This window comes from Antrostomus carolinensis, unplaced genomic scaffold, assembly GCF_000700745.2.
Source record: "Antrostomus carolinensis isolate BGI_N321 unplaced genomic scaffold, ASM70074v2 scaffold9772, whole genome shotgun sequence".
In the NCBI taxonomy this organism is placed as follows: Eukaryota; Metazoa; Chordata; class Aves; order Caprimulgiformes; family Caprimulgidae; genus Antrostomus; species Antrostomus carolinensis.
In genome coordinates, this window is record NW_010300233.1 from 23917 (window position 1) to 34980 (window position 11064).

General features: G+C 40.4%; 1 pseudogene across 1 annotated transcript in view; it reads right to left on the minus strand.

The window, feature by feature from the left end:
* Nucleotides 1-10985: 10985 nt before the first annotated feature.
* LOC104521155 (SET-binding protein pseudogene) overlaps nucleotides 10986-11064 on the minus strand; it is a 36053-nt pseudogene continuing 35974 nt past the window's right edge. The window contains exon 3 of the transcript XR_727973.1: nucleotides 10986-11062. The product of XR_727973.1 is annotated as an SET-binding protein pseudogene (transcript). The remainder of the gene's footprint in view (nucleotides 11063-11064) is intronic.

The following is an 11064-nucleotide window of genomic DNA, read 5'->3' on the forward strand; positions in this document are numbered from 1 at the left end:
TTAAAGTCATTAGTTAATTCAACACCAATCCTTTATGTGTTATGAATAGTTCTGTTGGGTTGACTGAGTCAGATCTAAGGTTCATTTCCAGGTCACAATTAAAAATATTGCCAGTGAGGAAACTGTATTTATGATGCTGTAAGTGCCAAGATAAGACAAACCAAGAAGCAATAAAGGAAAAAGAAGTTTAGAAAGCCACTTAAAATAGGGCAAGCAGATGGAGATACAACAGATCACACAATGATGGCAAAGCTGAGTTCTTAGATTACCACCCCTATTGCTTTCTCCAGTCTAGCTAAAACACTCCCATTGGCAAAAGCCTATCATTCGATCTAGTGATGGCATCTCCAAGGACAGAGCAATAATCATGTGAAGGATTGGCCATATCAGTATCCTTTCTCTCTGGGATTACACTGTTTGTATCCTAGCCTCTAGGAAAGTGGATGATGTGTAACAGCAGAGGAAGGAGGAGGGGGACAAATGGGAGGGGGAGAAAACTGCAAAATCTGGTGCCCAACATGAAACATTTAAGCCCTAAACTTCTGCGAGGATATCTTACCCTGCAGCATTGTTATTTTTTTTGCCACAGAATTAAAAAGGAGGACTTTTCCTGGTGTCACTGCAGGCCACAGAGGATAAATCCAAATGACAGGGCTTAAGTTATGAATATGGGGAATTAAAGATGAGAAGTAAAGCAGCTTATAATGACTCTACCATTTTCTCTTTGGGATAGAAGCTTCTGTATTGATTTTGAAATGCCCTGTCTTCATCCTAGCAGCTTCTTGAAAATGAAGCTTGAGAGTTTCTTCGCCTTGTAGCCTCTTCAGCATGATTTGATAATGACAAAAAGAGAACATAAAAGCTTTTACAGGTTGTTATTCATCAGGAATCATTCCCTTGTTTTCTAAGTACAACCACTGACCTCTAGGGAGGATGTTGAGAGAGATATTTCAATTGATTTCCTTATGAAGATAGCCATGGTTCAACTCAGAGCCTCTGTTCCTGACATAGTCAGCGGAGGGAGGTATGAATGCCTCAACTCTTGTCAGTTATCTAAAGTCAAGCCACAGAAATGCCTTGCAAAAAGCCTACAACAGCTCTGACCTTGCAGCACCAAGGAATGCAGAGTTCATGGAAAGTGGCTAGCATCTCCTCGTCATCCTGTTTACATGGATACCCGGGCAGCCTCAGGACTCTAACCCAAGTCTTGGCCCATAACACCTACAGACAACACAAGTATCCATATCCAAATGGAAACTTTTGCACCACCTCATCATCACATGTTTCCCCATGCATACAACGTGACAAGGTAACACCGAACAGCCCAGGGCATATTGAGAAGGACATAGGGTTGGGAAGGTTAATTTTATCATCTTTTCTGACCCCAGCTTCAGGGTAAGGTAATCACATTTCCCACTCAGTTGCAAAACATTTTTAGCTCTTTTTAAAGGGCTTGACATCAACTACCAAAATAGTCATGATGGGCATCTTTGATGGGACAAAACAACTCATAGCATGGTGGGTCTCATCCCTCATAGTTTTTCCCTATTTGCTCAGTCTCAATGTCATGCAGGTAGAGTCTAACCCATTCCAACAACAGAGTGAAGTAACTACTCTGTCAAATAACTCAAATCCTTGAGACTGTAGAGGGAAAACTAAGGTGAAATCACTTGGCTAAGTTTGTAACAGCTCAGTGTTGAAGACTGATTTTGCAGTCACCTACACCCATATTCAGCTGTTGAACTGCCCCTGCTGCCCTCCAAAAATGAACTTCACTACCTGAGGAAGGGTAGTGAGATTTCCTGTGGCTTTTCATTTTCCTCTCCGTATTTTTTCTCAACAAAAGAAAAGCCATTAATATTCGATCATTCCTGCATGTAAGATGCAGTTGCTAAAATGGTTTTGCACTTAACAGCCTCCAGTTGTAGACTAAATTGATGACACTTAAAATGTGCCCATGAGCCATAGCAGAATGATCCCATTACAACAGTGCGTTAGTAATGTTGTGTTAGTTAAGTTTACGTTGTCTGGTTTTGAGGGTTTATAACCCAGCTGTGAATATATTCTCCAGGCTGAAACCAGTTGCAGAGGGGATTTAGACCTGCAGCGAATCGTATGGCTTTTTCTTTTATTTTTTTCCTACTTTAGATCAGATTTTTGTCTGTTTTTTTTTAAGATATGACATTAAAAAAGGAATAAAACATCCCTCTGTCAGGATGCTAGTAGAAGCCATGCTATATTTCAAGCTGGTGTTAACCTACCTCAGGCAAGGCCTACACCACACTATTATCCAAGTACTCCCCAGTCTTTAACATGAAGGATATTCGTGCTGCTTTCACTGCTTTATAAAAGAGAGTTGAAGTCCTGTGGGAATTAAATCACACATCTGGTTGTGTAGGAAACCTATGGCATACTGAGGGACTGAACCAGCATCTCTGAAGGGTGAGCTGACTCCATAGACACAAAAGACTTTCAAACTATAGCTTGAATGATTTCTCCCCTGCACAACGGGATTTTTTTTTCTTCTACAAAGACCATTGAGGTTACAGTTTTATTTGACAGAGGTTTCTGAGTGGTTTCCAGGAGGTAATGTCTTAAAAGCTGATTTTGACCTATATACGGAAACTTTAAACCCAAAGTACACATGTATCTTAAGCTGTTACTGTCTCTCACCAAACCAGACTTGTATGCACAAACAAGAAACTCTCAAAGTGGGATATAAGAAAGAGTAAAATGATACAAGGAATAAAAGACTGTTTAGATAGAGCAACACAAAAATGTTTCTACTAGCATGGTCAACTCAACAGCAAAACAGGGCCCCACAAGAAAAATCATGAAGAGTCATTGCCTGAGCTGCTGGAAAATTCAACTGAATATATTTTCCATGAATAACCAATATTATGACGGAATATTTGCTGGATGCAGAACCATATTGGGTACAATTACAGACAGATGACGTGCTGAGATTTAGGACTTGTTTTCATCTTGTCTTGCCATTGACTCTGGTACAATATGAGTAGAAGGAGGGTGCAAACTGCCACCATTCTGCTTGGGAAGCATTTTGCACCCATGCTGAGATAGGTGTGAAGTGCTCCACAAAGTTGCAAGCACAACGCTCCAACAACCAACGAGTGGGTCCTTTTCTCCATCTGCCACCCTCCACAAAGCCTTTGCACTTCTTACACCACCTCACAGCTCTCGGCAGCTCTGAGCAGGCCGTTCAGTTTGCATGAACCTCAGAGTAGATGGGATCCAGATTCACGTGGAATCTGTCATCTAAAAGATGGCTGATTGATATGGACCCTGCCATGGTGTCTTCACACTTTGGTATCTGTTAAGGGAAAATGGGAACAAGACAGAGTGGGAAAGGCAGCAAATGCAGCCAGAATGCCAGAGAGCGATGGGGAAACATGATCTTTATTGTATCATAATCAAATGGGCAAGTCCTAACCTTCACCTATGCCTTTTCCTCATTCATCTACATGTTGTCCATGCCCTGATGGGAGTCTCCTCACAGCAGGAGGAGGGCATGGGAGCATTTGTAGTGGTTTAGCAATGCAGCTTCTCTCTTCTGACTCGTTCCCTCTTCACCCATGTAGAGAGATCAGTGAAAACAACAAAATAGTTATCAATGTTCCCTGGGATTGCAGAGCCTGAAATTACATGAGACAGCATTTTCTTCAGCTCCTTTGGTTCTCTTTCAGCACGCTGCTGTGTGTTTGCCTTTGAGGAGTATAAATGACCCTTTCAAATTCAGGATTTGAGGCTGACGATGACAATTGATGACATTAATTTTTTCATGTGTGAAGCACTTTTCATTCAGAGGGCTCTCAAATTGCTTTTTAAAACCATACAGCTTCCCTTCATCCACCACCGAAATGAGCCTACCTCCAAGGTGGAACAAAGGACCCATCAATGCAAGGTGACAAAACACAGGAATTTAGGGCAGAAAGTGAAGAATAATGTGTTCCATTGTAGGTGCAGGGTCAAGTCAAGCTGGTAGAATACATATCCCAAATGAGAGCATGGACAAAACATCATCACCAGGACTCACATACTCCAACTCAGGAGGGAAAGTGTCATGGGATCATCACTCACTAGAAAAGGTCAGAACCCTAATTTTACACCTCAAACAGGGGCAGGGCACTTTGTTAGAGCATGCGTTCAGAACTGTGTCAAAAGATGAAAAGCAACTTGCTGACTGTCATTTCTGAAGCCTTTCTTGCAAAAAAAGGGCGCTATGAGTTTTCTGTTCTCCCCCCTTTCCTGTAGGAAGGAAAGGCTCTATTGAACTTCAGTCCACACTGTGCTACACTTTACAGGAAGCCCAACCCATTTTGAAATGAATATGAACTGTAAGAGAAGACCACTAGGTGGGAAACTCTTGAAGTGAGTACAAGACTATTCATAAAATGAGTGAGAAAAGGAAATAAGTGATTATAAAAGGTCATTAGAAATGTCAGTTCACCAATAGCATTGTATGAAGGGAGGCGTAACCCACTGCAACACAAACCTATCACAGCTGAACTTGCAAAGGACACCCATAACCTCAATCTCTTTTGTTCCAAGGCTTACATTTAGGAAGTTTCTTTCATAACATCGTCCCTCCAAAACTTACATAAATCCAAAGAATGGGGACTTTCCACACAAATTCCATTTCACAACTGCTTAAATTCCACACAACAGATAAAAGAAAGAAACAAAAAAACCCCAAGCAACTTTCCCAGCCACCAGGAACACAGAAGATTAGCAGTAGATTCAGCAATTGCCAAAGCACAACTGCCATATGAATTTAGGAGGTCCTGAGAGGAGGCAGCTGGTGAGTCTCTCATTCCAATACCTCTCATCCCCAATCAGATCCCATTGAAAGGAAGAGCTTTCTAGCTTTTAAAAAAGTTTTCTGAGATTAAATCTTGTACAGCATTTTGGTTCACTAAGTGGAACTGTTTCCCCTTCAGCACCACCAGCAACAAGAAAATTGTGGTAGGAATGGAAAAGCAAAGGTGGTCCACCTTGCTGAGACCAATACTCATATCACGGGGGGAAAAAACACTCCGATCTGCCAGTAAGAATAAGATGCAGAAGTATTACCTGAGTAAGTATTTTGGAAAGTAAAAGATTAATTGGTGGGATGAGCATTGTGACAGAGCTGCAATGCTTGCTTTTAATAGATAACAGTGCCCAAAAGGATGCATTTATCAGTGGTGCTGTATGTAACCACTTCCTGAGATCTCAGATGACTGGATGATCTAAAACAGTTTCCTATAGTCCCGTGCTCCTTGTATGATCACCTGGCCTGCTTCATTCAACAAACTAAATATTTCTAAAGGCGTTTTACTGCTCAGATACCTCAGATATTTAACATTCTCTCTCTTTGTATTTTACTTCTTGTTTTAGCTTTTTATAACCCCTGCAGAATCCAATGTTTTTTTCAAGCAGAGATTCAAACTCTGCCATAAACTCAGAGGAGGAGACAGTGGACAGCATAGCTTCACTGCCCTGATTCTCTCCTCCTGCTTTCTTCCACCCATGAATTTCCAAGTTAGCCAATGTTTTCCTTTATTTTTATTACTCTTATTTCTTTTAGCAGATAAACATTAACCGTGGGGGTGTGATCCAGATTTGCTCAGATGGAGTGCGGGAGCCTTTGCACTCCCTCATTTTGTGCTTCAGTGCATTTCTTGCTGACAAGTGGAAGAATGCAAAGGAGAGCCAGCAAAGCTAAGGCAGAATCTCCAAATCCTGGTCTCAGCCCTCTGCTACACCCTCAACAGATATGGTAGTGCTGGCTGCCAAAGGAACTTAGCTTCGACACAGTTCAGGACAGCCAGTTAGCTATTTAAAGAAGTGGGTTAATTTATATAGTTTTTACCCTCCTTCCCTCCCCTCTAAACTCCCCTCTCATTTTTAAGACAGGAAATTACTAGTAGCCCTGAGCACGTAAAATTTGACAGCAGTTTACCAGATAATTTGTATAGGGCCCTTTGTCTTTGCTGGTACTTTTATTCTTCAATAAATTCCCTCAACCATTAAACAGTGTTACTCCCACAACAACTTTGGCAGACATCAAAAGAGTGCAGCAGGTTTGCTCCAAGTTTCTACTGTTACCCTCCAGGTATTGAAGAGCTAGACAGAGACAAAAGACATTTTTTTTTTTTCCTTTTAGTCTGTTCTAAAGGGTTTTGTGCTGGATTTCCACACTGTCAATGAAAACATTTTAAAAAGTCATTAAGGTGGATTTTGGGAGGTGGGGAGGGTTGGGGAGATTGGTTTCAATCCAGTACTTAAGTCATTGTGCTTCTGGTGATATAACGATGACATCCATTGATAGCACTGCCTCATCTTCTTAAAAAGAACCTGCAGTGCAAGGAAAACCAGAATAATTATGAATTAAAGTACTGTCTACTCTCAGCAGATCTCTGGTGACATAAGTGGTAAGGGGATATACTTTGAGATAGACAGATAGATATGAAACAGAATCATAGAATTTGTTTTGGTTGGAAAAAACCTTTAAGATCTATATATATATAAAAGCCTGCAATCCCCAGTCCAGTGACATGGAGAGAGAAGCTATACTCCTTGCAACTTTGTGCACAAGGTGAACACTGCTGCACACCTTGTCTCAACAGCGCAGTGTTTCTGCAAGGAATCTAGGAGTCCTCAAAAAGGTGGTTGGTTTGGGGTTTATTTGGGATAACTGGAGTTCCAGAGAGCTAAATCCATCTGCAGTCTCATCAGCTGCTGAAATCTGCTGCAGACACTAGATTAGATATTAAAATCTTATCCTTGCAAGGACTGCATATACATTAGGTTATAGCAGGATCTACCTAAATTTCAAAAAGAAAATCAAGTGGACAAGTGAAAAAGAGAGATTATTTAATCCCCAACACTGAATTCAACCTTTGGAGAGAGGCATATTCTCAAGACGTTTCAGGGGAAAGGAGGACACTCAGATGAGGCCGAAGAAGCCCACAGGGGAAGCTGCCTATTTCATTTCTGGAACGTGGACCATGTGCATCTATTTTTAATTTTGAACTGAGTACCTCTGCCTCCTGCCAGAAGTCCTGAGCCCTGCGCTGGTGCAACGAGAGCAGTGGCCCAGCCATCCCCTAATAGCTATTACTTCTTAATAAAGAGCAGCACTTAGGCAAGGGATGGAGTTACTGTCAGAGGGGTCATGATTAATAATGATTAATCTGATCCTTGCCAACATGAACTGGATCCACCATTCGCTAAATAATTACTCTGCAGCATGGATACCGTTTCCAGAGGAGGCATACATTTGTCATATGAAAACCAAAAACAAACACATGGAAGGACAGGAGGATCTGAATTCTCAGTAACACTTGAGCTCACACGAGTCACCAGAAAAGTTAAGTAAAGAGAAAAACAAAAACCCCCAAAAATCAAAGGATAAGAGCAGTTAAACGTTGATGAGCTCCTACCTTTCAGAGCAGCAGTGGAAAAAAAATAAAACTAAGCCCTGAGAAGGCAGAGCTACATGTGCTGAGAATATGGAGTGTTCTGCTACTTCTGTTTCTCAACCTTATGCATACGTCTAATACACAGATTATTTGTCCACCCATACAATTTTCCCCTGTTTTTAAATGACATTTTTCTCTCCTCAGAAAGTACACAAATTAAATAACTCCACAGGAACAATCTTTCCTGCTTTATGTTAATACACTACTTAGCACAAGGAAATACTAGTCCAGGATTGCCATTCCTATGCAACAACGCACCCCAAGTAATAAGCAACAGTACAATAATTTATGGGGAGGCATAAATTACTGGGAAACTAATAACCACTCTGAAGAACATATATGAAACTTACAATTACAGTAGGACGATTGTGGTGCAGAGACTTGGTTCTAGGCTTTGGAACAGGGATGAATTTCACTCCCACAAAGCATACAAACAACTGGCAGTGGTGTCAATGGCAGCCAAGGACACGAGGGTTTTGTTGCCAAGAGGTGATTTTATTTTGGGACTCCTCTCAGTCATCCTGCTTCACCAACCCAAAGCTTCATCAAGACCATCCATGGAGGACAGGACTCTACTTCTTCAGTGCACTCAGCTGTATTCCCTTTGAGGTTTTCAAAGCTTTTGTGAGATTTATATTGCACTGCTTAGCCTTCTGCCTCATCTTGTAGGGTTTGATTTGGACTGAGAGGCCACACAACACAGACCACTGGTCCCTCTCCTGCTCTAGTGCAAATCCAACATGAAGGTTGGGTTCTCTGTGACTGTTGTGAAATCCCAGCCCCACGTGAACCTGTTTAGATTTGTGTCCTTGACAGTGACGGGGACAGAATTTACACACTGGTGATCTGCACCATGGAAAATACCATGCGGATAACTGTCTTAGGATGCCAGACTCAGGGAAGTAACTCTCAGGTCAGGGAATTTAAGGTACCTTCTCTTCCACAGGCATACTGGAAAAATGCCAGTAAATTAAATTCTCAGCAATGGGATCATGACTTGGTTCAGCTGGAGATTTTCATAGGTGGGGCAGTGTATCTAGGACTTTTTCCCAATTGATTTGAAAGAATGAAAAAAAAAATTACTTTATTCATAAAAATTCAGCTGAAAAGTAGCTGGTTAGTCCCTAACCTTTAAATAGTTAATGGTATAAAAATCACAGACCTATTTACTTGTATATTCATGAAAAGGAAAACTAAGTTGTGTTTTCACACAACTTTACAGAGGCAACATGGGAAAACACAAAGCAAAACAAACCAAAAAAAAAAAAGAAAGAAAGAGAAACAAAATGCCCCCAACAACAATCATGAAGGTAAATCTTTAGAATCTGAGACAGGGCATGAGAGGAGGGGGTAAAGCTTGGCAAACAAAACTAAAATCCACTGCAGTGTTTTTCCCCTTCACAAAGTGAAACAAGCTGTTCCTAAAATAATGCTTCCTTGGTTTTCTGGCAATTAGTGCCCTGAAGGATTAGCCTACAATCGTCAGCAAGTGTTTGCCTTTCCCAGCCGATGTCACCATAGAAGTCTGTGTTTATCTACAAGGCCCAGGGGATAATTTATAAGCTGAACTGAGGTCCTGCATTCACAGACAAATGTTCCATGCTGCCATCCACCCTCCTGCACTAGTTACCTCCTCATCCATGTCCTGGATAAGGAGGAACTGTCCCCTGAAATACTGACAGGACCCTGCCAGGTGCACAACAAATGAGCTTTACAGCTTTTGGAGCAAGCACTTGCCCAATAGTTTATGCTGATCCAGCAAAACAGAGTTACTGAGACAGACAACACATCAGCAGACATAAAAAATTAGATTTCAGAAAGTAACTAAATGCAAAGGATAATTTATCTCTGCCTTAGAAAACATTAAAGAGAATGGGATTTTTTCTTTCCCTCCAAAAACTATTGCCTAGTCTATAATTGAAGTATAGCCATCAATGAGTTTTAGATCTAATACTCAGGGTTTGTTAGACATGGTGTTTTGTAAAATCTCTCTGCAATCAAGATGTTCCCATTTAATTTTTAATCTCTGCTACAAGAGATCTGACCCTGCTCTACTGTTGTAAATCAAGAGTGACTCAAACAGAGTACATCAAAATACAAAAGAGTAAAATTGGTAAAAGTATTTAATTTCTAAATTAATTTTCTCCTGATGTGTTAGAATGTCAACATGAGAAAATTAAGCTTGTATTTGAGAGAATGGGAAGCTACTCTTTAAAGAAAAGTAATATGAATTCTTGTCTCCATGGTGAATTGATAGTATGTCTCATGAAAATGATTTTTTAATATTGAAATACTAATTAGAAAGAAAAAAAATCAGTGAAAGTCTCGATCTTACAAAGCATTTATAAGTGTGACCAATGTTCCTCACAACAGAGTCCACCGCAGGATAGATAGATCTGTTCTCAGATCTCCTCAGAAGTTAGCAAAACAAGGCTCAGAGACACCAATATTAATTAGGGTTGATGAACACACATGTTGAAAATGAAAAACATTTTAGTTTTTCCTCCTGAGAATTCATCTCTTTTCCCATCAGTAAATTATCAGGAGTTCTTGGAGCTTTCTCGATACTGTCTGAATCTGCTTCAGGTCTATACCTGGTCACAGTTTGTTTACAAGGTATATTAGAGAGCAAAGTTATCTGATATTTGAGATCAACCGCTTCAATCTACCACATTTAACATCAGATGACCCAATATTTATAGAATGTTTCCGCTCAAATAAAATTTTGTTTCAGCTTTGGAACAAATGATGTCTGGATTGAAGTTTCTCTTTATCTACAAGGCCAGAAGGTAATATTAACTGAGAAAAAATTGACAGGGACAAACTCAGATGGTCTGAATAAGGGCAAAATGGTAGGAGGTAGGAAGAGACCACCAGCTGACTGTCGTTAAGAGTGCAGTCCAGCTCACTTGCAATTACTGAACCCCACAAGTAGTTCCACCGACATCAAATTGACCAATTTTAGAATAAGACACCACACTTTCCACATAATGCATTTTGAAAACCTGGCCATCAGTGTTCTATTTGTGGACAAGTTTTTACATGTCTGTCATGAGGAAACCTCAATAAAGAATGTTCTTGTGAACTTTAGAACAAAAGCATGAAATGAATGGCACGTTTCTCTGTAACTATCTCCCATCCAGGCAGCTACAGTACGAGACTAAATGTTGAATGCATTTAGCCAGCAAGGAAGTGCAATATTCTTTAAGAAAGGCATTGCCTGGAGTGGACTTTTTATAAAGAAATAGAATTAATGAATAAATAAACCAGATGGGAATAAGTCAGGCTAGGGCATTAACGGCTCTTAGTGCAATGAATCCCTGATCTTGCTTGAGGGTTTTTCTACAAATAAATACAAAAACATCAATGTTGTATCATTGTGAGCCATGCCAAAGACTCTGTTTGTGTCCAGGAACCTTGATATGCAACAGCACAGATTCAAATCAATCACATGTTAACACATTCTTTTATTTCCATCAGTTAAGTTATATATTGACTGACCTGATCTGAGTCTTTCACTTGAGAATTTTTCCCTTTTCTGCAACCACAACTCATGAGCAGTTTTGCCTCTCCAATGACT